The sequence below is a fragment of the Macrobrachium rosenbergii genome, chromosome 55, assembly GCF_040412425.1.
Source record: "Macrobrachium rosenbergii isolate ZJJX-2024 chromosome 55, ASM4041242v1, whole genome shotgun sequence".
Taxonomy (NCBI): domain Eukaryota; kingdom Metazoa; phylum Arthropoda; class Malacostraca; order Decapoda; family Palaemonidae; genus Macrobrachium; species Macrobrachium rosenbergii.
In genome coordinates, this window is record NC_089795.1 from 39027501 (window position 1) to 39054706 (window position 27206).

At 34.5% G+C, this 27206-nt stretch overlaps 1 protein-coding gene across 1 annotated transcript in view; it reads right to left on the reverse strand.

The window, feature by feature from the left end:
* LOC136835142 (golgin subfamily A member 5-like) overlaps window positions 1–27206 on the reverse strand; it is a 346357-nt gene that overhangs the window by 254539 nt on the left and 64612 nt on the right. The window contains exon 2 of the mRNA XM_067098347.1: window positions 20024–20092. The gene's annotated coding sequence lies outside the window, so the exon portion shown is untranslated. The remainder of the gene's footprint in view (window positions 1–20023; window positions 20093–27206) is intronic.

Here is a 27206-nt window from a genome sequence, read left to right on the forward strand (position 1 = left end):
ACCTTTGTTTTTTATCACATTATTTAACAACGAATTAATTGGAGAAAAAAATCGGAGTTTTACTCTGTGGTATGAAGTAAGCAATAGCAGTCCAACTGAAATTCCGTTGGTATATATATATATATATATATATATATATATATATATATATATATATATATATATATATATATATATATATATATATATATATATATATATATATATATATATATATATATATATATATATATATATATATATATATATATATATATATATAATATAATATATATAAATGACACAAATGTCGTTCAATATCCCGAAGTAGCGTGAATTGGATATTAAACGACATTTGTAGCTTCATGATTGTATATAAATCACGGTGATAAAAATTCATATACATATACACACACATACAGTATATATATATATATATATATATATATATATATATATATATATATATATATATATATATATATATATATATATATATATATATGCATGCATATAGAGAAGTTGGGTGGGTTCTATCAATCCAGCAAACAGGAATTTGGTGCGAGGAGGACACTTCTTTACTCCTTCCTCAGTACTTTATTCAGCTGCTGACGTTTCAAGACGTTTAGTCCCATTTTCAAAGCGACATAATAAAAGAAACATACAAAAAAAAAAAAAAACGGACTCGGAATAAAAAATAACATAAAATTATAAGTGCAGTAAAACGGAAGAGTGTTTACCAAGTGGTGCTGAAGGCACAGACCGAGTGACAGTCCGGGTCAGGTTCAGCTTCGACGTAAACTCACAAGAGGTATAGAGGTGTTGAGGTGGTCTGATCTTTGTAGTTAATATCGAATTTACATTTCTGTGCATGTTAACGTATGCAAGAGAATTCTGGGTTTGATAATTTAACACCCGTTCTGTAACTCACGCCTCAATGAGAATCCAATCTCACTTTTAACAACCTGCGGGTGGAGCCGACATATTTCCCCAGGTTACATCTGGGGCAATTAAATAGGTAAATGACTCCCGAGGTCAACAGAGGATGAAGATTCTCTTTGTGTTTGAATAAGGAACCTAACTGTCATTGGATTAAAAGGTATTAGCTTTAGGTCGATTGCTGGTAAAAAACTATCTATTATCTGCCGCAATTCTCGATAGAAATTTTATCATGAATGAGCGGGACGCTTGCGTACAGTCGTAATTTAGGTACGGTTGGTATTTCACATTTTTGGATGGAAAATATTATTTAGAAATTTGTAGAGATGGTTATGAAACGGTTTGGATGGAAAGCAGTTGTCAATAATAATACGGATTTTAGAAAGAAAACTTTCACTGGCCTGTTTCTAATTTTTATAGTCATTGTTTTTATAATTTTAAACTGAATTCTTTATCTACTCTCTTCCACAGGGCTTTCAGTATAACATCCGACTGGAACAATTACCAGTACGAAATCCTCTACCTCCATCAGTACTTATTGACAACTGCTTTCCATCCAAACTGGTTTTTTTTAATGTCTGTTTCTTTTATTGTGCAGCTTTGAAAATGGGACTAAACGTCTTGAAACGTCAGCAGCTGAATAAAGTACTCAGAAAGGAACAAGGAAGTGTCCTTCTCCTCGCACCAAATTGCTATATGCATATATAGATATATGTATATGTATATATATATATATATATATATATATATATATATATATATATATATATATATATATATATATATATATATATATATATATATATTTTTTTTTTTTTCCTGTCAGAATTTCTCTCTTTCACAGTTTTTGTTGTAGGCGATCGCCTTTGTGGCATTGACTTCTTTGTTGCAGACTTTTTCATTTCCTGACTTCTGTTTTTAATACTTCTTCAAAGCTCTGGATAAGTAGACGGAGTCGTGGTGTGTTTTCCATTTATTTAAAATTGCTACGGGCCGTTTCGCCTGAATATCAGGCTTTTTCAAACAGAACTAATACATTGAGATTCTCCTGTTCTATTTATACCAAACGCTCAGCTGTAAGCGGATTATGGGAGTTGCTAAAGTTTATATGTACAATGTTTAATTTACAGTACACTAGGTTGGTTAGTAGTTGACATAATATATATACATAAAGTGTTCTTAGATGGTATATGATGTTATAAGTATGGGTTTTACGTTCTATTTCTACTTCTTAAGAAGTTCCTTATGAAATTATCGATTTCTCCGGTTGTGACGTTAGGGTGTGTACCTCTTCTCCGGTGGTGACCTTGACCCTGGTTTCTGGACCGTGCAGAGAGTAAACTTCCAGCTGTGTTTAAACTAGGCTTATTTGTGGCTATGCATACAGCTTCTGTGACTGTTATGTCCCGATATGAAATGCATTTGTATCTTTTTAAGTGTTGTCTATCAAGTCTTGTAGCGATGGTTTCTTGTCGTGTTTGTCTGTACAGTATTGAAAGATGGCTCCTGTGTCTGTGTGTGAGTAATCTCCGTCTGAGGTAGTGGATATTCTGCCAATGTGATTTTCTCTGGACTACATTCCTCCCCTGGGCAAATAAATTCATAAATTACATTTGTAGTCATCTCATTCGGTGTGGGTGTGCATGAGCTATTTCTTATTACCAGTGATGCCAGCACTGGGGGTTTGCAATGCACCCATATGTTTATGTCGGTATAAGGGGCTCGTGGTTTGACATTCTTCCTAATAATCTTCTTGATATTGTTGCTGCTGTTGTTATATTCGTTGTTAAAGTTAGTTTGGTCGTATAATATCTGTTGCCCTGTCTTCTGGTCGTGTTGGTCTGTGGTGGAGTCTTGCTTATAGTATCGGTCAAAACACTTGCGTAATTCTGATTGTATCAAGTTGTCTTCAAATTCGTTGTTAGTGAGTGGATGTTGTATTCTAAATCCTGCTGCATCGTCCTCCACGTGGTGTAGTGGATAAAGGCCCGTCGTACATATGAACAGATTACAGACCGTTTATAGGCCTCAGGGCATTCACCTCTCCCGTACAGGCAGCGCCCGATGTTGGTAGCCTTTGTGTATACTGTACCTGTGTTATATTTGTTGGCTTCGTTGTTTACTTGTGCGCCTAAAAATGAAAGTTTCTGGTCTAAGCTGTGTTCTATGGTGAAGGTTAGTACGGATTTTTCTGTGAAGATGTCTTTTAGAGTCTGAATATCTTGTCTGTTGTTTGTTGCAATGAAAATGTCGTCGATGTATCTTGTATGGATTTCTGGTTTCCCATGACTGTTGAAAACAGTGTCCTCTAAATTTGCCATATATGTGTTCGCCATAAGAACGCCCAGGGGGGAACCCATGGCTAAACCATTATGAAAATATTATGATAACTAATAGCCAACTTATTGTACTGTAAATTAAACATTGTAAATAAAAACTTTAGCAACTTCCATAATCCGCTTACAGCTGATGGCTTGGTAGAAATAGAACGGGAGAATCTCAATGTATCAGTTCTGCTTGAAAAAGCCTGATATTCAGGCGGAACGGCCCGTAGCAATTTTAAATAAATGGAAAACACACCATATCTCTGTCTACTTATCCAGAACTTTGAAGAAGCATTAAAAACAGAAGTCAGGAAATATGAAAAAGTCTGCATCAAAGAAGTCAATGCCACAAAGGCGATCACCTACAAAAAGAAAATTATATATATATATATATATATATATATATATATATATATATATATATATATATATATATATATATATATATATATATAGAGAGAGAGAGAGAGAGAGAGAGAGAGAGAGAGAGAGAGAGAGAGAGAGAGAGAGAGAGAGAGAGATTCATCTGAATTAACTCGTCTCCCTCACCTTAGTGCCCCACTCTTCATAACGCTGCTACCTTGATGAAGCTCTTATGAAGATAATGAAACAGAGATTGTTCTCTCCCTTTCACCCAAGGGAAACGGAATTAGCAGGTTGGTATTAAATTGGAAAAAAAGATACGTATCACAACATCCCTTTGGATCAATTTCTATCCACGTCATTGTTTTTTGTATTTTTTTTTTCTTCGGAAACATTTCGGACGAATGCGCCTTAGATATTTGCGAAAGAACCGTCAAAGAACAAAATGAATATTCTCAGACAGAAATATCGGGAAAGAAGCAAATTAAATATTGAAAGGCAGACCGGAAATCCCATATCCAATTAGATACTCTGATTTCCTCTCCGTCGTTAAACCTATAATGATTCAATATTTGTCCCATCAATGCCACAAGCAGACCACTAGTCATATCAGTATTTTTCTCTGCATAACTCGTGTGTTTTTTTTTTTTATTAAAAAGAATTTTTTATTGATAAGTCACGTAAAAATATTCGTAGTGAAAGGAATCGTTTATTAAACGTAAATGCATGAACGTGAATATGTATAAATGTATATGTGTGCCGGCGTATTTGCATAAAGTCCATTTGTGAAGGTGGAATGAACTGAAAAAAACGTGTGTTATTATATAAGTTACACGTACTGTATGTAAGTATGAATGTATGAATAGTATCGCATAATTTAGTCAGATTACATTCATTTATGGACGCAAAGACTCACATTACGAATGTTTGTGTGCATGTAACCATACACAGATAGATAAACGTATTATGCATTCCTTTGTGCACGGATAAATACATAAATGAATTTATGCATTTTCGAACGTATGACTCCGACCTACAGCAAAGCTAGTGTGGCCGTGTTTGAATTCATATATTTCGGAGCTTTGAAAATTAGTTCTCGTTACCTCTTGTATTTCCGTTTGATGTCAATATTCTGAAACGTTCTGTCTCGATAATATAATCACGTCAGGTACTCCAAAGTCATTTACAGTATTTTGAATTTTCGAAACTTGTAAATGGAACTTCACAAATATCAAAACTGATATTGCAGTTTAGCGGATGGTCTTCGCAGTCTATTCTACATAATTATATACTTTTCACTTTAATGCTTATCATTTTCAAAAATAGTTTAGCCACACCTATACAAACGCTCACACACACACTCACGCACACACACACACACACACACACACACACACACACACACACACACACATATATATATATATATATATATATATATATATATATATATATATATATATATATAATATACATAAAATCTTTTACAATATGCTTACTTCATACACTTATGCTACTTAATTGCACTGAAAGCCACTTTTTTACCTGTTCCTTTCCAACTTCAGCTTTTATTCATTTTAATTTTCCCTTTATACAGTATATATAACGATCATGTATACACACACACACACACACACACACACACACACACATATATATATATATATATATATATATATATATATATATATATATATATATATATTTATACTTTACACACACACACACACACACACATTATATATATATATATATATATATATATATATATATATATATATATATATATATATATATATATATATAGGGGAAAATTAAATTAGATAAAAGTTGAAGTTGGAAAGGAACAGGTAAAAAAGTGGCTTTCAGTGCAATTAAGTAGTATAATGGTATGAAGTAAGAATACTGTATAAGACAAATATAGAAAATAAAAATGCAAAATTCCAGGATGGAGTCTTAACATTATAAGAAAGTATTTGTGATTATATAAAGGGAGAAAGAGTGAATAAAAGTTGTAAATTGCTGAATGGGGAGCTGAGAGATATAACGAAAGAGGTAAAAGATTATTTGAGGAGCATTAGTACAGCAGAGATGATCATGTGCAGACGTACAAGAAGATGGATATGTTACTCAAGAAGACACTCGGAAGGAAAAGGAATTTTTTTTAATAAAAATAAAGAGTAAGAGTCACTTCAAGGAAGTATATGAAAAAAGGATAAAGAACAAACTGATTTCAGAATAAAAAGATTTAAAGAGATAAAGTGTTGTTTGAAGTGAATGCAGTCATGGGAAGATGGCGTGTGTATTTTGACGTTTTGTAGAATGTACAGTAGGGCATTGAAGCGAGGCATACCTTAATGAAGCAATAGCAGAAGTGGTTAATATTCAATCAGGTATGGTTGTGTAAGTGACTGCGGGGGGACATAATGAGGCCAATTAAGAGATTTCCAAATGGAAACGTACCTGGGGTTGCTGGGATTACAAGTTGGAAAGTTTAGCTGACGAACTTTCCAGGTCGTGCAGGGTACGTATAAATAAGGAAAATGTTCCAAAGGAATAGCAGTGAGTTTATATAAGGATAAAGATGACAGAGTCATAATGTTACATGGTATATCAAGAAAGGTCTACTGTAGGATACTGGCTGAGGAGCTACAAGACAGGTGGATTGACAGGAAAGGAACTGTGTTTAGATATGGTAAAGGAATGGAAGCAGTTGATACTTGCGAGTAGTAGCAGATATTATTATTATTATTATTATTATTATTATTATTATTATTATTATTATTATTATTATTCAGAAGATGAACCCTATTCTTATGAAACAAGCCCGCAGGGGCCACAGACTTGAAATTCAAGCTTCCAAAGGATATGGCGTTCATTAGAAAGAAGTAAAAGAAGGTAATGGGAAATACAGAAAGAAGAGATCACTTACTGAAAAAGAAAAAAAAATTAATTCACAAATTAATATAAAATAGTGTACGTAAATCATTAAAATACAAGAATTCGGATTTGAGACTCGCTAAGTCAGCACAGGCAAAACAATGAATATAGTAGAATGCGAGCAGAGATTTGGAAGAGAAAGAGTCTATAAAAGCCAAGGTTGGAATGTTGAGTCACCCATCTATAAGGAAGTGGCCACAAAGTATTTCGGAAAATCTTCACTAAGGTCCAAACTCATGAGTAAGGTCCTCGACCTCAACTATGAAATGGGAAAATCAATCACAATTATGCGACCATATCTGATTTTCATATAAAGTAAAATTTGTCTCGTTTATGATACAAAGATTATTTACAATGTGGCCATTGAAGTATAATGTCAATAAATCAATGGTCACACTTTTGTATTTTTAAAGGAATGGTCTCTGTCATTTTATTAATTGCCTTATTGTTTAGATATAAATCATTTCCAGTAGAAGTAATGCTTTGTGATTAGCTTTGTGTTTGGTTTCTAGTCAATCTTGTAGTAAATATCAATCTTTTACAATCAAATATTTAATATCCGTAATGTATTATTCTTAATGGAACGCGATATCACTTTAGTCACTACTGCTCTTGCACTTTAGTGTAAAATAAATAGTTGGTATAAATAATAGTCTTGTTCTTGAAAATGTCTGTCAATATATATACAGTATATATATATATATATATATATATATATATATATATATATATATATACATATACACACACACATATATATATATATATGTATATATATATCAATATCTCTCTCTCTCTCTCTCTCTCTCTCTCTCTCTCTCTCTCTCTCTCTCTCTCTCTCTCTCTCTCTCTCTCTATATATATATATATATATATATATATATATATATATATATATATATATATAATGTGTGTATATGTCTAAATACGAGTGAGCACACGGGTCTATTATGATCGTGTATGCTTATAAGTTCCTACTATATAGATAAGTAATATTACAGAATTTAATGTTTTCAATAAATAATAATGATTCAGTTCTAAAAACATATTGTCGTAGAACTAGTCCTAATATAATCTTCCATCAGTCAACGCACTGATCGAAATTCCTTTGTTTAGTAAATCGCGGCGGGTGCAGTTGCCTTTGCAGCAATATCCATTACCTTTGTACCGCAAGTGTTGCAACGAGCCATTACCGCATGCAGCTTTAGATAAGACGGCAGTAGAGTGACGTCGGTTTCTACACAGATTTGGAAAAGCCGCGGTGTCATTAGCAAACCCGGAAGCTGGCATATTCTTGACAGTTCAACGACTCATGCAATGGCCTCGTGGTGGCGTATAAATGGCCATCCAGCGTTCGCCGAACTTTCCTCGCTGTATGCTTCAGAGACCTCCAAGCTGAGAGTTTCTTTTCAAACAGTGCTCGTCTTAACAAGAAGCAACGGGGAATGGTGACTGGTGGTGGTTGCAAGGCAAGTTGCAGGAACAGTAATTACAAGAGGCTTGTATAATCTCAGATCTTTAGAACTGATGTCAGTGACGATTATGATTACACCACAAAATACACAGCCTGAATGATCTGCAGAAATTACACTTGCATGTTAGCGACAGAGAGAGAGAGAGAGAGAGCGAGAGAGTGAGAGAGAGAGAGAGAGAGAGAGAGAGAGCGAGTAATCAGTGATAATCATAATTAATAATTATACCACAAGTATGCTACCTGAATGATTTTCATGAATTACTTATGTATGTTAGAGAGAGAGAGAGAGAGAGAGAGAGAGAGAGAGAGAGAGAGAGTCAAATAATGTATGAGTGCATGTGTGTAAGTGCACCTGTTGACTTATATATTGCCCATACTATAAAACTTTAGAAATATACTAGTTTGTGCCTGGTATTTGTAATATCATCACCACCATCTAGATTAATTTTCCCTATGACTTAAACAAGGAATTCTTTGTGGTATTGATCACCTTTTCGTGTTTCTACTTGGTTTTAGGTTGAATGACCCGTAATGCGACGCCAGCTTCCCATCTGGGTAGAAAAACGCCTCAGAATCAAAGACAGATGTAATGTCCTCCACGTGTTCTTATAAAACAAAGACATCTGTGTCTGGAAACATCATTCTAAACTAGCATATACTTCCTGATACCGAGGCAATGATCAACCTTGAAGCTAGACATAGGATCCTCAGTATAAGAGATCTCTCTAGCGACTTACTATTGAGAAATAGGCTTAATTATTTGTAATCCACTACCACATGAAAGTAAGAGAGTTCAGTGAAGGAATTACAGCATACACAAACTGCCTAAAGGGTATTAGTGGCTCTAATACGGCTTACCAGGTTTCAGCAGCTGTAAAGAATCTTGAAATCCACGTTGGTTTCCAGTCTTCTTAGCAAATCCAGATCCTGCAATCGTGATGCGTCCATTTTCTTCGTATCTGCCAGCAATTTCAACACATGTAAGACCGGGAAGCATGATTTATCAAAAGATAAATCGTGTTAAGCATTAGGGAACTCAGGGTTGAGTTCCAGAATCAAGCAATGAAGAAAAGTTACTGGTGTGATTTATGAGGTTCATGGACCGAGTGTTTCAATAAAATTAGTTGCTCATATTTGATGTCCTGTGTTTTATCTTTATTCAGCGTTTCCCACTTTAAGATAACAGTTACCATTTAAAATGAAAACTGCGACTATTAATAAGGAATTGTGTTGATTAGCGTTCTAAAAGTCACATTATAATCGAACTCATGCCTGACGTCTTGTAAACTTAGGTTAAGGTAACAAGGCACCAGTTAGATGCAAAGGTATCTAAAAAGTTCAAAGGAATTTTATCTCATCGTTCCCACAGTCAAAAATGCTTATCTAGATTTTGTAATGATCTGAAAGTTTTGATGAATCTGTTGATCTGTGAGAAACATTAAACGTAAGGAAGACTTCTGTATAATTTTTTTTCTTATAATCATGCCTCAGAGCCTTATCTCATTACTATTTTTGCAAAGATATTGAATAACACGTAATTAAATTTATCAATATATTACTTACATCTATAATAATTATGCATGATACACATTTTTCCTAAAATTTTCACGTCTGTCATTCTACACAAATTCACTAGACGTTAAGGAGATTTCAATGATGCATCAAGAAACTTTTCTTAAGAATTAGTGGTTTTTCACTGACTATACAGTACATCCAACATTGACAATAAACTTCTTCGGGTATTCGCTTAGTTTATCTTTCTTTCCCTTCTTTTTCAGCTGAGGATATTTATATCTACTGACCTACGCTGAGAGCAATTACCATCATATGTACATTCCTTATAATTTGTCTTAGGATGCTCTGTCATCTTGAACATCTATTCTTCATTTATATGATAAAGGCCTGTTCCCAGAATACTACATTAAGCGTAAACTCAGCACACAAGCTTTTTTCATCGTGCCCTTACTTACAACCTAACGTTAAGAAATTGGACACATTGTTGATCATTCGGTTGCAAAAAATGATACTGAAGCCCTCAGACCTGTTGGCCTCTGCTCTACTGCTCTGTGTCTTTTTTTTTATCTATGAAGAATTTGTTTCCTTTCTTATTTATAGAATTTTATTTTCTATTTTTATTTAATTTCATCGATCTTGGTTTCCTACAAGTAAGATATAAATGAAAATCTAAATGAAAAAAATTCGACCCTAAAATTTGAACAAAACTCATATGGTGCAGGTCGGTAGGCAGATGCGGTGATCACAAAAGGCAGCTTTTTTTCCACATATATTAGCTTACATTTTTTTCTGATGGAAAGAAAATTGTAAAATAAAAATAAAAAAAACAAGACCTTGATTCTCGCTGGACTGTACTGTCAGGAACTGTATGTTTCGCATGAGAACAGTCTCCGTCTCAGTAATTTAATGTGGACCTTTTATGGAAGGTAAAGTTATCATGAGGGGCAGCAAACTAGGTCAGACCAATAACTCAGGCAAAAATAAAGCTAATATTGGGCAATTTTACGACAAGGACGATGATTTCCGACAGCAACGTAAAATACTGAAACGAAGGTCGTAATTCATCAAAGAGTATGGATATTTTCGACAACTGGCGCTGGGTCCCTGGCAGAAGACATCTTAGCATGCAATATCGCATGGATTAGAATTATTGCGAGTCCTCGTTTCCCGCAAAAACAGTACTTGTCTTATACGATTTTGGTTAAAATTTCTTTCTTTTTTTGGCATATCCTGACTCTGACATACGGTCTCGCTACATGACAAGTCATGCAAATAAAGATTTTAGAAGCTGATCAATTTCGGACTGGAAATTAATTAATAATGAGAAAGTTTTATTTATAGGAGAACTATTGGTATTTTCTTCTTCCTTATGTAAATACCTCTATAGCCTTCCTTTTCTGCCCTCACTAAGGTCATCAGCAAAGTCTAATGATCTAAGGGTATACACTGTTAGAAACTCTTCCTACCCATTCGCGTATTATCAGCTCTGCAATGGTACAACCTTTTTAGTCATATAATTTCCAAATGTAGTATAACTTGTTCATCCCATTACAGTGTTTAGCTAGGCATTTAAGCAGTACTAAAATTTCTATTTCGACCCTATAAGTCTTTGGGAAAATGGTTCACATTAGGTGTTCTACGTGTTTTGTACGGCGTAATATCGGTTACAAGAGACAGTGAATGGTAATTAATTAAAATTTCATTTATCATCAATGACACACATTACAGATGTAGTTATGCTTCGAAATCTCTTTAAGATGAAAATCACTGGAAATTGTGTGTTCAATCAGCATTTGGATACTTTGGTGTTTTTGAAAGGTGTCAGTGGCTGATATTCAAGAAAGATATTCTCACCTTTATCATTATTTGTATACATTAATCTACAATGCTTAGTATCTCTCCTTACCAGTCTAATTACCAATTACAAAGGCGTAGATATTATCGTTGACTGAGATTTTACTACGTATTAATTTTTCACTTTTACGAATGCTATTAACTAATTCTTGCCAAGATGAGCTTAAAGTCGACATGAACACAACATAAAGTATAAGTACGTTTCATCAAAAGTAAAAACATGTTATCCCTCTATTACATGTCCGTATTTAAGGCATTGCTATAAAACGGACATTATTTACTATGGGCCTTGGCAATTTTTTTAAATGTCAATGTCCTAGATGGAACGCTACGTAATAAAAGCAATCTCTCTCTCTCTCTCTCTCTCTCTCTCTCTCTCTCTCTCTCTCTCTCTCTCACACACACAAATGCGCTGAAAGCAAAAAAATCTTTTGAGAAGAGGCAGCTTCTGCTAGCATTGTCACTATCTTAAACAGAAACAATAACAACAGCAAAGAAAGGACCATTTCCGATGGAAAACCACATGCAAGCTTTATGCTCTTTGCAATCATGACCCAGTTTACACGTCGTATTGAACGACGGCCAATAACACCATGCATATTGCAAGCAACTGCAGTCATATCAGTAATATAAAACATGATTCGCGAGTGCGAGAGGAATCGTTAGCAATGAATAAATCATCAAGATGTCCACCGTTGTTCTGATTTAACTGTTAATTGTAAGCTATTCATCATCCGTTTCCCGGAATTGGTATATTATGACTTACATAATCACTTTCCGATTTGCAATGATGTTTGCAAGTTTTTCCAGATATAATGGGTTATAAGTATTTGTAATTAGTACTTGATCTGCAGTAGATTTAAGACTTTCAAGCTATATCTCCTAAAATTAATTTTATAAGTAATATATAATAACAGTAATATATTTGCTATATCTCCAACATTTGCAGGAAATTACACATTTTCCAAAATATCCTGTTTTCTATTTTTATTGGAAATACTTTCTTTCTGTGCACAGTCCACAAAAATAAAGTCAAAATACTAAACTGCAAAATGCTTTTAAAAACAGTATTCATTTTTAAGGGTATCTTCTTCAGCTTTGTATTTCCAATATGTATCATTTCACTGAGCTTGTTGATGAAGTCCAGATTTAAACCTTTATTGATGAGCTGCATTCTTCTTAAAATCTTGGTAAACCATTTTTCACTGAGCTATGACGGACTTAAATTTACGTAATGTGGAAATATTTCTATTAACTAAAATTACTCAGGAATGCCTGGATCACAAATAACCTCTTCCTTGTTTACCTGCACATCAGATTCAGGATTTCCACAGGTATTATCTAGAGATTCTGAACTGAAGAGTTAACTCTTACCATTGTTTCACTAACTTTACTGCCTTTTCATATTGTGAACATTAATGATTTATTTGTCCCAGTCATAATTACATTTTATCTGTTGTTTGTCAGCATGTACGGAAATCAGTTGTAATTGGAAAAATATTACGTTTTTTCCACTGTCTCCGATATGAAAAGGATTATATTGTTGCAAAAGCCAACGAATAGTAGCTTAATCTGAAAACACAACCAGCTAAAATTGATATAAGACGAAGAAAATAGGTCAACCGAATAATTTAGAAAAGTCCCAGTTAATTACGTGCAATTATACAACAACGATGACGGCTTTCGACAGTAAAATACATGCAGTCCACCCAAGAAGAAACATCACTACTTTTCTTCGGGTAACTTGCGCCCACTTTTGGAATAGGGCTTATCATGCAATATCGCATGAATCAGATTTCTTGTGATTGCTAACTTTCTACAAAAGAAGCACTTGAATAACGTAACCTCAAGATATATTTACATTTCCTGATTGTTGCTTGAAGGTCTCTTTATAGGATATGCATTGTGGAAAGACACCTTTTATCCGCTAGAGAGCCAAGAAAGACTGAGGGCTTTTGATGGGTGAGAAATTTATTCCGAATTATGCCTTGACTGTGAAGCAATGGATCGTATTGCATTTCTTTGTTGTTTTTCTTTAATTTTCTAACCATATGGTTGATATTATCAGAACTCTCGCTTGACCCATCACATGTCCAGAAATTATCAAAGCCAATGGAAGACTGGGATCAAGGAGAAAAGGAGAAAGAAATCTTGAAACTATTCAAGACTCTTTTCGTATTTGATTTGACATGTAAAATTGTATTCGCTATATCTTATGAAGATACTGTTCTATTACACATAACATAACCTGAAAAATGAATATCGCATCTAAGAATGAAGGGAGCAATAAATCTTTCAACAAAAGAAAACTTCCTATATTTTCCTATTACGTCAGTGTCAATGGGACCTCGAAATGCTCAAGTTACTCAGGATCTGTTCGGTGAAAGCAGATTTGGCAAGAAGAATGCTGCTGTAAGGAGTAAAATAGTAGAAGAATACTGTACTCTGACAAGTAAAATACCTACGTGAGGAGTGGGTGTTGTGTTGTGAAGTTAGAGTATGACAGTGAGAAGTGAGATTAACATGCTAAGAAGATAAGAAGTCAGTTCACTGTACTGAGGAGTATGACTACAGCACTGGCAATTAAGAGTATTCCACTGAGAAGTAAAAGATTATGGTAAGAAGGAAGAATATTGCATTGAGAAGTAAAAATAATGCTAAAAGAACCAAGGATTTTGCACTGAGAAGACAGACTATTGCTTGGAGAAATAAAATAGTACCTACTGAAAAGTAATATCACTGCACAAAGAAGTAAGAAACTTCGCTGATAAACAAGAATATGGTCCTGAGAACTAACATGCTCTGATAAGACGTAAGACTGGAAGTTCAGAAGTAAGAGTACTGTACTGAGAAGTGCAAATAATCTGCCGAGAAGTACGATCGGCAAAGTAAGGAGTAAGAATTCTTTAATATGGTATAGGAATGCCGTCATGAGAAATAAGCAGATTGTGGTGGCAACACAAAACAAGGCCAGCGCTCTGAGAATCAAAAATAGAGCTCTGGGAAACTATGACCATTGCCCTAATATAATGATACGTAATATTATGTGCTGAAAGGTAAGAATTCGGAACTAGAAAAAATACTGCTAAGATGAACGTAACATTATCAGTTGTGCGTACGTACAAAAGCATAATTCATAACCTTTTTAAAGAAAGGTTGCTACTGAAAGAACCGAAATACCAGTAAAAGCTCTTAATTAACACATATCCCGTCTTAGAAAAAGAAAAACTAGCTTTTCTTAATACACTTTGCCTTCTCAGAAGGTAATATTCAATTCTTTGATTAAATTAGCGCGTGCGTGTGACGGATACACACACACACACACACATAGCTGTCAACTTATAGTGTGAGAAACACAATATATATATATATATATATATATATATATATATATATATATATATATATATATATATATATATATACATATATAAATATATATATATATATATATATATATATATATATATATATATATATATATATATATATATATATATATATAAAACATGCATATTGCGTTTCTGAGACTATAAGTTGAAAGCTGCATTATTAAATATACGAGTCAATAGTTATATATTTGATACAACTAGCAGCGAAACAGATCACGTTATGAATTAAGTATGTCACTGCGTGCCGCTTGACGCAGGCTACTGAAGTATGAATGATTATTTATTATACATGAACAAAATATAGTTGTAGTGGATAAAATGTATTAGCTACTGAAAAATGGCTTTTATAATATGCAATGCTTTGCAAATCACAGAAGCCAGTTCTAATTCCAATATGTCACAGTTTTATTTTCCTTCTGTGCTGATTTGTACGTCAGCTAATTTTGATAATTTCGTGACCTAATTTAAGCAGTTAGAGTTTTCATGTATCAGATTCTCTCGTGCCGTAATAGCTTGCACTATATCGAAAAAAATTCAGTATACAATGCAATTATGGTGGTGGTGAAAAAGTGCATAAATACGATCTTAATATTTAAATGTTTAATAATTGTTGAGTACATAATTATTATGTCACTGGAATGAGGTTGAGGAAATAACACGAAGACATGTCTATTTTCAAAATGAAGTATCTTTGTTAATTAAGAAATCTTTCTGGTGTATACTATTGGGTAAAAGTAACTATACTACATGAACACACATGCGTTTTCATGTGTCTTTGCGCATTCATAGACTATTTGATTCAAATAATGAAATTGATGCGGACTACTCATGTCTTTGTGTACGAAAGACAAAGGGAAATGACAGTGCCATCGCTCCTTTTGTGATCACACCTCGAGGCTTCGTTGGAGTAGATAAAATAAAAGAGCCTCATTAAACCAATGCGGTGAAATTCTACAGACTTGACAACGTTAACAGCATTAGAACATTTCTCAGAATCCCATTTCTCCCACGATGGAGGAGTTGTGTGTGTGTGTGTGTGTGTGTGTGTGTGTGTGTGTGTGTGTGTGTGTGTGTGTGTGAGAGAGAGAGAGAGAGAGAGAGAGAGAGAGAGAGAGAGAGAGAGAGAGAGAGAGAGAGAGAGAGAGAGAGAGAGAGTCTTATAAAAAGTTATGATGTTATGTGTAAGTTTATATGATTTTCAGCACAAGAAAATTAGATAAGGTTCGCGCTTCTGTATATTCCTTTTCTCTGCCTGTCTCTTTGGCTCTCTCTATATTTTGTATGACGTGAATATAGAGGTTAATTATCTATACCTCTATATTCAAGTCATGTAAAATATAGAGAGAGCCAAAGAGACAGGCATACATAAGGAATATACAGAAGCGCGAACCTTATCAAATTTTCTTATGCTGAGAATCATAATAAACTTACACAAAAAACCCACCCACAAACACACGCGTGGCGAGAGAGAGAGAGAGAGAGAGAGAGAGAGAGAGAGAGAGAGAGAGAGAGAGAGAGAGAGAGACTTATAAATAAGACTTATCCAATGCCATTTATCTATTTCTCATATAAGCACTGAGAGAAAGAAATCATATACAAACTATCTGTCAACTGACAGGAAATGTGTTTGCATTGTTTCATTCATCTTGGATTAATGTGCTTTTGGTAGTTGTGATCTATTTCTTTACCAATTACACAGCAAAATTGTTTATATCTAAGTTAGTTTACATTTGCCAAGTTATTGGTAGAAATATTAAGTCAATCTATCAGGCACTCGGTGTGATTATGTAATGTTTATGATCTCACTTTAACTACGGAAACTATATTTCAGTTACGCAATATTTCTTCAGGGCAATAACTTGAACGTTTCATATGTAGATTCCTTTGCTTGAAATTGGAAAATTTTTCATCCCGAGGCCTTAACCGGAAGATTGTTTTTTTATTACAAATATATATATATATATATATATATATATATATATATATATATATATATATATATATATACACACATATATATACCTTCAAACTAATAAATATTATATTTCTGTCAATCCACAATACTGGTACACTGGCTAGGTTTCGATTTCCAATTCTCATGCATTATTGTGAAGATTGAAGTAGAAGGAGATAAAGAGATTGGAGGAACGTTCCTCTCTGAAACATGAATTCGAACAAAATTACGTCTGATCCGCCCAGATTTAAAACTGTCCAGAAATCGATCGTTAGAAGATACGCGAGCTTCAGTGAGACAACGAACTAGTCTCTGAAGAGGGCTGAGATGGATAAGAGAGGCGATTTGCGAAGAGTAGAATCATCTGCATGTGAATGGGTGGGATAAGAGGCGACTTGAAGGAGGTCATTGATGAATGGAAGAAAAATTATAAGGTAGAGAACAGATCCCTGAGGAACGCTACCCGAGAGAAGGAAAGGAAGAAATGTGCCATTTTTATAAGCATTCGTCTACAGGACACGTAGATGAATGGGGATAGCAAATACTGTAATATTTATCAGGGGTGTTTATTTTCAGGTATTAGGCGCAAGTCCCTCAAAATGTACATGAATGATTGCCACATATAGCCGCCTTTTCATGATCAATCGCCATTTTTGTCGGCAAATCCAAGCCGAGAAAAATGCAATAACTTGGTATTGGGGCATCGATTATTGAGGATCATGAAACATCTGTTGATTGCTCTCTCTCTCTCTCTCTCTCTCTCTCTCTCTCTCTCTCTCTCTCTCTCTCTCTCTCTCTCTCTCTCTCTCTCTCTCGCAGAAATTTTGCCAGTACAATATAACATTTTTTCAAGATTAGAAACTGATCTATTCGGGTTTTTCAGATGAAAACATACGTAGGTATCGTTGCTGATGAGTATATGATGACAGGGATTTTTATTTAAAGAAGAAACAATGTTTAAGAAATCTTTCACTTTCTGTTTTTTCAAGTTATTTATGTGCTTCTATGAAGAATACACACACACACATATATACACCCACATATATATATTGATATGAGCATTCATGAATTTGAACGTTTGTACGTAGCTCTCCGCATATAAAATTCACACAAAATTGTGAAAATAACCAAATCGGGCCACACAAGTCGCCAAAAATAGGAGGTGAAGGAACACTCCTAGCCAATTAGCGATTCGCTACAGCTCCCATAAAGCTTAGCTCGCTCCACCCCTCTCCAACTCTAACGACCCCCTCTATTGTATCTTTCACTGCCAAAATGCTTCCTTTTCAAGGCAAAATCCAAAAACCTGGGACGTTGGACCTCCGAAGACGAGTAACAATACCCGGCCACAACTAACCCACGCTAGCAAGCATTTGAAAATGCGGGAACCAAGGGCACAAAAGGAGGTCGATCAGGGGTCAGCAGCCAGTTCATGACCAACCAGCTTCACAGTCAGACCTTTTGACAGTTGGCACTACTCCAACCCCACCTCCCAACCCCGCCCCACTAAGTCACTCTTTGTTGTGTTGTCCGGACCCGATCCATATTAAAGTGCGACTGTCGAGGGCCCCCCGCCCCCCTTGAACAACGACTCAGTTCCGGCTTTGCTTTCAAGAAATCTCATCCAAAGGACTAAGGTAATGTGTGGATTTGGAAGTTTATTCGGCAACATATTCTTTTGCTGGATTTCACCTGCTCTCTTATATTCATTCCCTTGCAACCCTCTTAAAAGCCTAAACGAAGGGGTGCAATCTTTGCAATGTGCTGTAAATCATCAGTGTCATTCAGCATATAACCTGCTGATTTTGAATGACTCTCCTCTCAGCTTTCAGCATTCCTAATTGAATGTTTTCATTTGTTGTAACAATCGAAGTGATAGTGCAGTTCTGTCTTGCTGAATAATGATCGTAGTACTGTGCCTCTTCCCCTCGTCAGTCAACTTTGAGAAGAGTCCTTCAGGAATTTAAATTATAAAGATTGACTCATTTAAGCAACCTACGTTGCGTTATCCTTATTAAGTTTAATTTGATCTTAGAGGTTTTCTCAGAGTGTCATCTGGATTGTTTGTGGCACCTTTGCAATGTTAACTAACGCAAATCACAGTTCCGCGGAGCTGGTGGTTAAAGCTCCCTTGTATTCTTTTGATTCATGTAATTATAATTAATTAAATGAAACGCCTGATTTTCCCTTAAGCCTCAATTAAGCTAACTTTGAAGTAATTTCATTGATCTTTTTATGAGCGATGCCCTCCTGCTGGATGCATAGATATCTCAGGTAAGAGAAAGGTAGTACGTTACAAGCTATCTTGTAAAAAATACACACACATATACACACATATATGTATATATATATATATATATATATATATATATATATATATATATATATATATATATATATATATATATGTCTCTATATATATATACATAGTCATAGCAGAACGAGGTTTTGCAAGATGAAGGAAATGCAAGTGGCAAAGAATAAGAGGGACATACTATAGAAATGAAAATAAGTAATAATTATCAATCAAATAATGAACCCGAGAGAAAAATACGAAGAGCAAAGAGCCAGGTGGAGTAAAAACATAAAATAATATAAAATAATTTGTGGCAGAAACGGTTATAGAGAAAAATAAGCATATGATTATAATAGTAGCTGACAAATCCGTACAAAGCACCGATGGACTTACAGTGCTACTAAACGATGCACTTTCTTCCTGCGATAAGAACATGCAACGTGGAATAAAATTGTAGGTTTCTTTGTGTTCAAACAATAAAGTCGATGAAGCTTCGCGTTTGAATATTACAATACTCTTTCAAATTCCATTTCCAAACCCCTTCGTGGTTCACATTTCCTTCGGTATAACTGTGTTACGTCTTTAACATCAAGTGACATTGCAACTCTTCACTTCTTTAAATATTAAAAAAGGACTTTTAAAAAAATAAATAAAACCTAGGAGTTAGCTGCTCGTGGCTTATGGAAATGCACAATTGTTTACACACCAGTGACAGGAAACCTAGTGCTTAAAGCATGCGCTGTCAGTTTCGAGTGAACAAATGTATGCGCCAAAGCATGTTACTTGCGCTGACTACGCGTAGGCTAAAATTGAACGAAAAATTTGAACGCACATGTAGACTGCAATTTTTATCATAAATAATATATTTCAAGACTTACTTAAAAGTAAACTGAAAGAGGAAAAACATGTATTAAAAAGAACCAGTCCGTCCTCATGACAATCTACAAGTCAGTTTAGGTTAGAAATGGCTGAATTACTTATTGTTTCACATACCTTCAAAACTCGGCTACATTCGTATTCCTCCGCGGTTGTTAAAACCGAATGATGGACACAACAAGCACCCTTAAAGAGGAAAAAAAGAGCGTCGTTAGTGTTCACAGAACAGGAAGTGAGAAGAACAAAACAAATAAAAAAACGATTGAATAACAAGACATATGATTAATGGTGGTAAAATAGCAATAACGATGACACTACTAATACTTCTAAAATGTCTACTACTACTACTACTACTACTACTACTACTACTACTACTGCTAATAATAATAATAATAATAATAAATAATAATAATAATAATAATAATAATAATAATTCCACGATGCATGATGCGCTCTTCTCAGCAGCCCCCATTTTAAAGCTTCATCGGAAAACCTGCTCTCTCTCTCGCTTTGTATTGTAACGTAAACACTGAGGAGGAACGCCATTCAGGTGTTCGGAAGTCTTTGTTTTATCTTTTACATATTAATACAATTTGCCATATAATTGTGGATTTTTATTAGAAAACAGTGTTTCACAAGATTGTGAATTACAATATGTTCTGGTCGTGTATGTTACTCATATATCACTTTATCTATTTTCGTATACCACTTATTCCAAGGGGCCACAATGAAAAGGAATTTTTAAAAGTCCAAAAACCATAAGATTAAACCCCGGAGTAAAGCGACTTTAGGACGTCGAAATGCCTTGATTCCCCTCAACATTTTAAATGTCATACCCCAGTTTTTGTTTTCTTTTTTTTTTTTTTTTGCTAAAGACCGAGGATATGTGTCACTTGATAAATCAGGAGAGCTGACAGGAACGAAAATTACGACCGCCCGGACCGTGGATATTTGGAGAAGAAAAACAGAGAGGCAAGATTTCTGGGACTAAATGTGTCCCTCTCTCTGTCTGTCTTCCTGTATCTTTTGATATATAGTATATATGTATATATATATATATATATATATATATATATATATATATATATATGCACATATATATTGTGTATATATATATATATTATATATATGCATATATTTATGTATACACATATATACATTTATATATATATATATATATATATATATATATATATATATATATATATATATATATATATATGAGTGTGTGTGTGTGTGTGTGTATTTACATTCATATAAAAAACAGGAAGGCAGACAGAGAAAGACAGAAAGATGGACTAATCAGTCTCAGAGAGAGAGAGAGAGAGAGAGAGAGAGAGAGAGAGAGAGAGAGAGAGAGAGAGAGAGAGAGAGAGAGAGAGAGGGTGACTATCACATCTTTTTTCCCTTTGCAAGTGAAGGCTCTAGCAATTATTAAAACTGTATGAACTATGTTCGCAACATTAGAAAGATAATATTTAATGAAATGAAAAGATGCATAGGTGATTTGATGGTAAACATCAAGGGACAGCTTTGAGTTTTTTGCAATAGTGAAGTAATATGCAGAAAGAATGTATACAATAATGTAGATGTTTTTTCCACGTTGGTATTCAAATAATTTCCTGGAAAGAACCTGTTCATGAATTAACCACCTCAGAAAGATTATTTCCACACATAAATATTGCGTTTGAAGATGTGGCCGAACAAACTAGTGGCATACATGTCAGTGATAGAAATGACGTGGGTCCAAAACTACTCGAGGGCGAAATGTTTTTACAGCAGACATGACCTACTCACGACTTAGTTACTTCAGAGAAATATCTGCATCTATTTAGGATTAAAATATTGATAAGCGTCTGAGCAATTTAATTTCAGATGCCCAATAAATGTTTTGCTTGTTTCTAGCAATGCCAAGGAATTTTCAGTGACCCGGTCAACAGCACAGGTAAGTAACAATCTTTTCACTTTTTAACAAAATTAAAAATCTTTGGTTCCCTCTCATGTAACAGTAATTGAATGTGCATTTTCTATCAGACTAATGCATGAACAATGGTATTGGTTTTTAAGGAAACAATGCGGAATACCTTCTTCGTTTATAATGTAATACGGGTAAATATTTACCTCATAGTGTTTATTATAGGTATTTATGCTTTAGAGAAACTTGTAAATAGAAAGATAAAGTAACGGTTCACTTGTAAAAAATATATTTTCAATTAAATGCGAAAATGACATCTTTAACATCTCATTAACATCATTATACGTAATCTCTCAGTCTTCAGCGTCTGTAATGAAGCTGTTATTATGCTGGTGAATTTGAAATTGTTCTTTCCCGTAGTTCGGAGGAAATAACACCGACGTAAATGTTAAACGTTAAGTGGAAAGGGTGCACGGCATAATAAGAGTTCCCTATATTCATTTTCATTATTATACTTTATAAATTTTCGAGTTATTTTTTAAGAACGATAATGATACATAAAACTAGATGACAAATGGTGTCGAGAAAAAACATCGAAGGTTAAAAATTATTGGATATTACTATCAGTCATAGCCTTTAAAATGTGCAGTTAGTGTAACTTACATGTAAAAGCTTATTTAATATACTATTACTGAACATATAAAGCAATGTAAATACATTATCTGGACTCTGGAATAAAATAAAAAAGTAAATGAAGGTCTAGATTCTATTAATTTTAGTCAAAACTAATGTATATCGAATAACACAAACTAACGACTTTATCGAATAACAAAGCATAATTATTTCCACATACACATACACACACACACATATATATATGGGTGCGTGTGTGTGTGTGTGGGAAGCCTTTGGTTAATATCATATTGAAGTCTCATATGCTAACATTTTCGGCGTTTAATTTTAAATTAAAATTTCAATTACATTTTCATTTTATGCCATTATTCCAAACCGTAGCGTTTCTGAACCGGAACAATTTTGGACATTGCTAATTCACTTATTCTCCCCTTCCTGATTTATTAAAGGTACTGGAGATTTAATGAAAGTCCCTGGAGTAGTCTTCTATTAACCAATGTCACCGAATCTTTTATCTCATGGGAGAGAACGGACGAATATCGTTCTATGTAAATCATTATACGTATGCTGTAACTGTCTTTCTCTCATATCTCCATCAAATAGGCATTTGATGGAGATATGAGAGAAAGACAGACATTTGCTTAATTTTAGGACTTCATAATAATTTCCTCCTAAAAATAATATTTATCTTATCTCTTTATAATGTTCTAAAATCAAAGGCTATTATCTTTCGATGGTTGTGTGACCGAGCGATTAAATTATGTACTGCAATAAAATATTTACTTGTCCAAATGAAACGTACTGGGATATAATTTCACCTTATTTCTGGGCTCTATACCGACTAGTTTTCAGGCATACAAATTTAATAGGGGATTGCCCCTTTCTTACTTTGGTGGTTTAATTAAAGGATTTTCATGTCTAAAGCAGGTAGGTAGTTGAATAATTTGTTCCGCTCCAACATCAGTTACTCTGCAGAACGTGACGTTTTCTAGGGTGATTCATTTATACAACAAAATTCCATTAACTTCCACAAAACTTATTGCCGACTTAATTAACGAAAATATTACAGAAAAGGGGAAAAGAGAGAGGATTTGATAACACAGTCGTCTAGGCTACCAGTTCCCAATTACGGATAAATCTTTCAATTAACCTTGGTGCATGCTTTGTTTCCTTTGGAAGTTTAGGGCAAAATGAGTTTCGAGCGGCAAAAATATTTCCACTGAAGGACCTCAGCGGTAAATAACTAAACAATTATCAATGGAAACACTCCTGCTTGTCATCGCCCTGTAAGGAGGGGTTATTGCCGCCAGTGCACCTCACGTGGTGTACTGTAGGCATCACTAAAGGGTACTTGCAGCGTCCCTTCGGTCTTTAGCTGCATCCACTTTTTAACAATTTACTTTACCTCCACTCCTGCTTGCTTTCTTCAGTCTTGCTGTCGAACATCTCAATCTATTACTCCTTTGTGCAGATGTGGAGTTTTCTCCCAGATCCACCTCCAGATCTTTGTATTTCATCTTCTTTGTTTTCTGGCGCTTTTTATCTTAGTGTCCAACCACTCCAGCTCCCTCTTTTTACTGCTTTAAGCGCTGATTGGCCGAAAGTGCCCCAGTGCTGAGTTTGACAGCCAAAATTTCATAAATAAGAACAATTTATCATTGATGTGATTCAAATTAGCGTTAAATTTAATCACAAATTCAGTTTATTCCCATTATAATTTAAAAAAATGGCCAATAATGTTTGGACGGCATATGAATTTGTTTATTTATATACGTTAAAAATTAATCACTAATCATCAGGACGAGATCACCCAGTAAGTGCTTACTCTCTGATTGATCGTAATGCGTTAATCCATCCTCGAGATATTCTGTCTAAACATAGAAAATGGCAAAATAGATTATTTGCAAATATTATCCTTGCTTTGCTAAACAAATACACAAAGTCCCTATTTAAATGCATTTCTTCTCTTTCATTACTCATCGACTTTTCTTTTTATTTCTGTCAGATCATGTAAGACAAAACACAACAAAACATTTAGTCTTTTATATGTCTACCAGAAAAAGGCCAGTATCAGTCGTGTCTAATTCAGATCTCCCAATATAAATATAATTCACCTTATAACATTGTTACTGTGGTGTCAAACATGCCCTTTTTTTTAAGTGAAAGGGTGTGGCGAGTTTAAAATGAACTTTTATCAAAAAGGAAGATTTTTCACTAGAAGGATCAAACCGAACCCACTTGAAATTAAATGACGACGTCATTTCAAGTCATCGAAACTGAATTGAATTATTCAAAAATGGCCTCCAGTCTTAACACTCAGTCGATAGCTGCCTTACTCTGGCTCAGTTATCAAATCAACCTTTCTTTCCCCCTCGGGATTTTTAAGAAGAGGAATATTTTAGTCGAGTGTGCCAACGAAATCGACCTGAGATATTTAAAAGAAAGAAAAGGGCTCTCATCTCAGCACCATGCGATAGCTGTGCCACTGGGTTCACGATGAATTAATTCATCTTTTTTTCTTGTCGCTTGGAATATCAGCAAAAAAAAATATTATGGCACTGATGAAGGCTTTGAGTGACTTTAATCTGAAAGGTGTGGAGCAGCTTAATTCAATCGCGCCTTGCAGGTAAGAGGAGGAGGAGGAGGAGGAGGAGGAGGAGGAGGAGGAGGAGGAGGAGGAGGGAGGAGGAGGAGGAGGGGAGGAGGAGGAGGAGGAAGAAGTCAGCTGCAAAAATAGGTAGTGAAATGTGGGAAACGCAAGGAAGAAGTCGTGATGAAATTAGCCAACTTGTTTTAGATTTCATGAAAGCCAGATATTTTTTCATTAAATATTACATTTTGCGCAGTTACGTTTTTCCCTTGCATTTTTATTTTGTTGAACCGGAAGTGCACAGAATTTTTCTCTGCAAAGAACCATGGTGGAAAAGAGCATGGGCCAGCGACCTTAACCCAAACGTTTAGATAACAACAAATATATTCACATCATACAGAGACAATCCCTTTAAGTGAATGTACACACATTATTAAATACATATACACACACACACACATACATATATATATATATATATATATATATATATATATATATATATATATATATATATATATATTTGTATGTAAATATGTATATATAAAGACATTCTATTGGCTAAATTCATAAATAGGCCCTATTTGCGGTTTCTCATTGGTGCAATCTATTTTTTATTTTCTCCTCATGCACATTCGATTTTTTCATTTTCCGAACCATCTCTACGATTCAAGTTTATTTCGCTGGGTGTTTCACTTTTCTGTGGAATAATGATTCCTTGATTCCTTTCTGCTTAAGGTTGTATTTTTTCTCGTATCCTTATGTTTGCTTTGTTTCTGTATTTCTAGTTGATAGCAACAGCTCAAGATTTATCATGGTCCCTTTGTGGAAAAATTTTGTTTACAGTGTTTAAAGAGGTTCTCATTAATCACACAGATGCACAGGTGGTGGAAAAGATTTGTACATTCCAAAATTGAACGCCATGAAAGAACAATCAAATTTCAAATTCACTGTTTCCAAAAATGTTTTGCGGTACTGTGAAGTAAGCTAGCGGCCTCTTGTCAAGCAAAAATTTTAAAACGATAGTTTTATTATTATTATTATTATTATTATTATTATTATTATTATTATTATTATTATTATTATTATTATTACAAATAAAGCTGTAACTCTAACTGAGAAAGCAGGATGCTATAAGACAAACAAGGGAAGCAGCCCAGTACACGAAAAAGAAACAAGGAAATAAAGGAAAAACTATATATAAAAAAAAAAAAACAGAGGAGACAAAACAGCGTGCCGAGTGCTTCTGAGATTGATTGATTGATTTACAGATTTTATAAATACATGCCAAGCACTGTGGTAACTAAGGCCATTCAGCGCTGAAACGGAAATTGTCAGTAAAAGCTTGAAAGGTGTAACAGGAGGGAAACCTCGCAGTTACACTATGAATCAATTGTCAGGAGAGGGTGGACAGGAAGATGGAAGAAAGAGAATATGAACGGAGGCACAGTAAAAGGAATGAAAGCAGTTGCAGCTAGGGGCCGAAGGGACGCTGCAAAGACCCTCAAGTAATGCCTACGTTGCACCGCATGAGGTGCACAGACGGCACTAGCCCCCTAGGGGGCAGTCTGAGAGAGGAACATTGCAATAAAACTGAAGTGAATCCTGACTGAACGTGAGGCACTGGTAAATGATACAAAAACATTGATTCAAAGCAATCATAAAGCAAGTTGTATGATGAAGATTCTACATACGAAAATTATATTCCAAGAAAGTCTTTTAAACGTGAGAGACTGGTAAATCATGAGGAAGAAAGTTACTGATTCAACGTCGACAAGAATATGGGGTGAACAGACGCCTAGATACGAAAAAATATTCGACACAATGCCATTAGGTCCAACGTAAATCAGACAATTTGCTTTGATATTATGTATGTGACATCTAAATTCACCTTCTGGTTTGACGAGGCAAATTTAGTCATGCCAATGATGGTATCCAATCCATTCTACTATACGATGCTAGTTCCAAAATACAGGTCGATCTGAGGGTATAAGCCCAAATTTACCAGAAGGTTATAGGGAAATTAGGAGTATTTGATAAAAGATACAGGAATGAAGTTAGCCATTAAACTGAGTATATTTGGACTACACAAAAGCAACATACTTTTCTAAAAGAGGATAATAAACTGAAACATTTGTTGGTTTGTAGTATCCAGCGGTCCA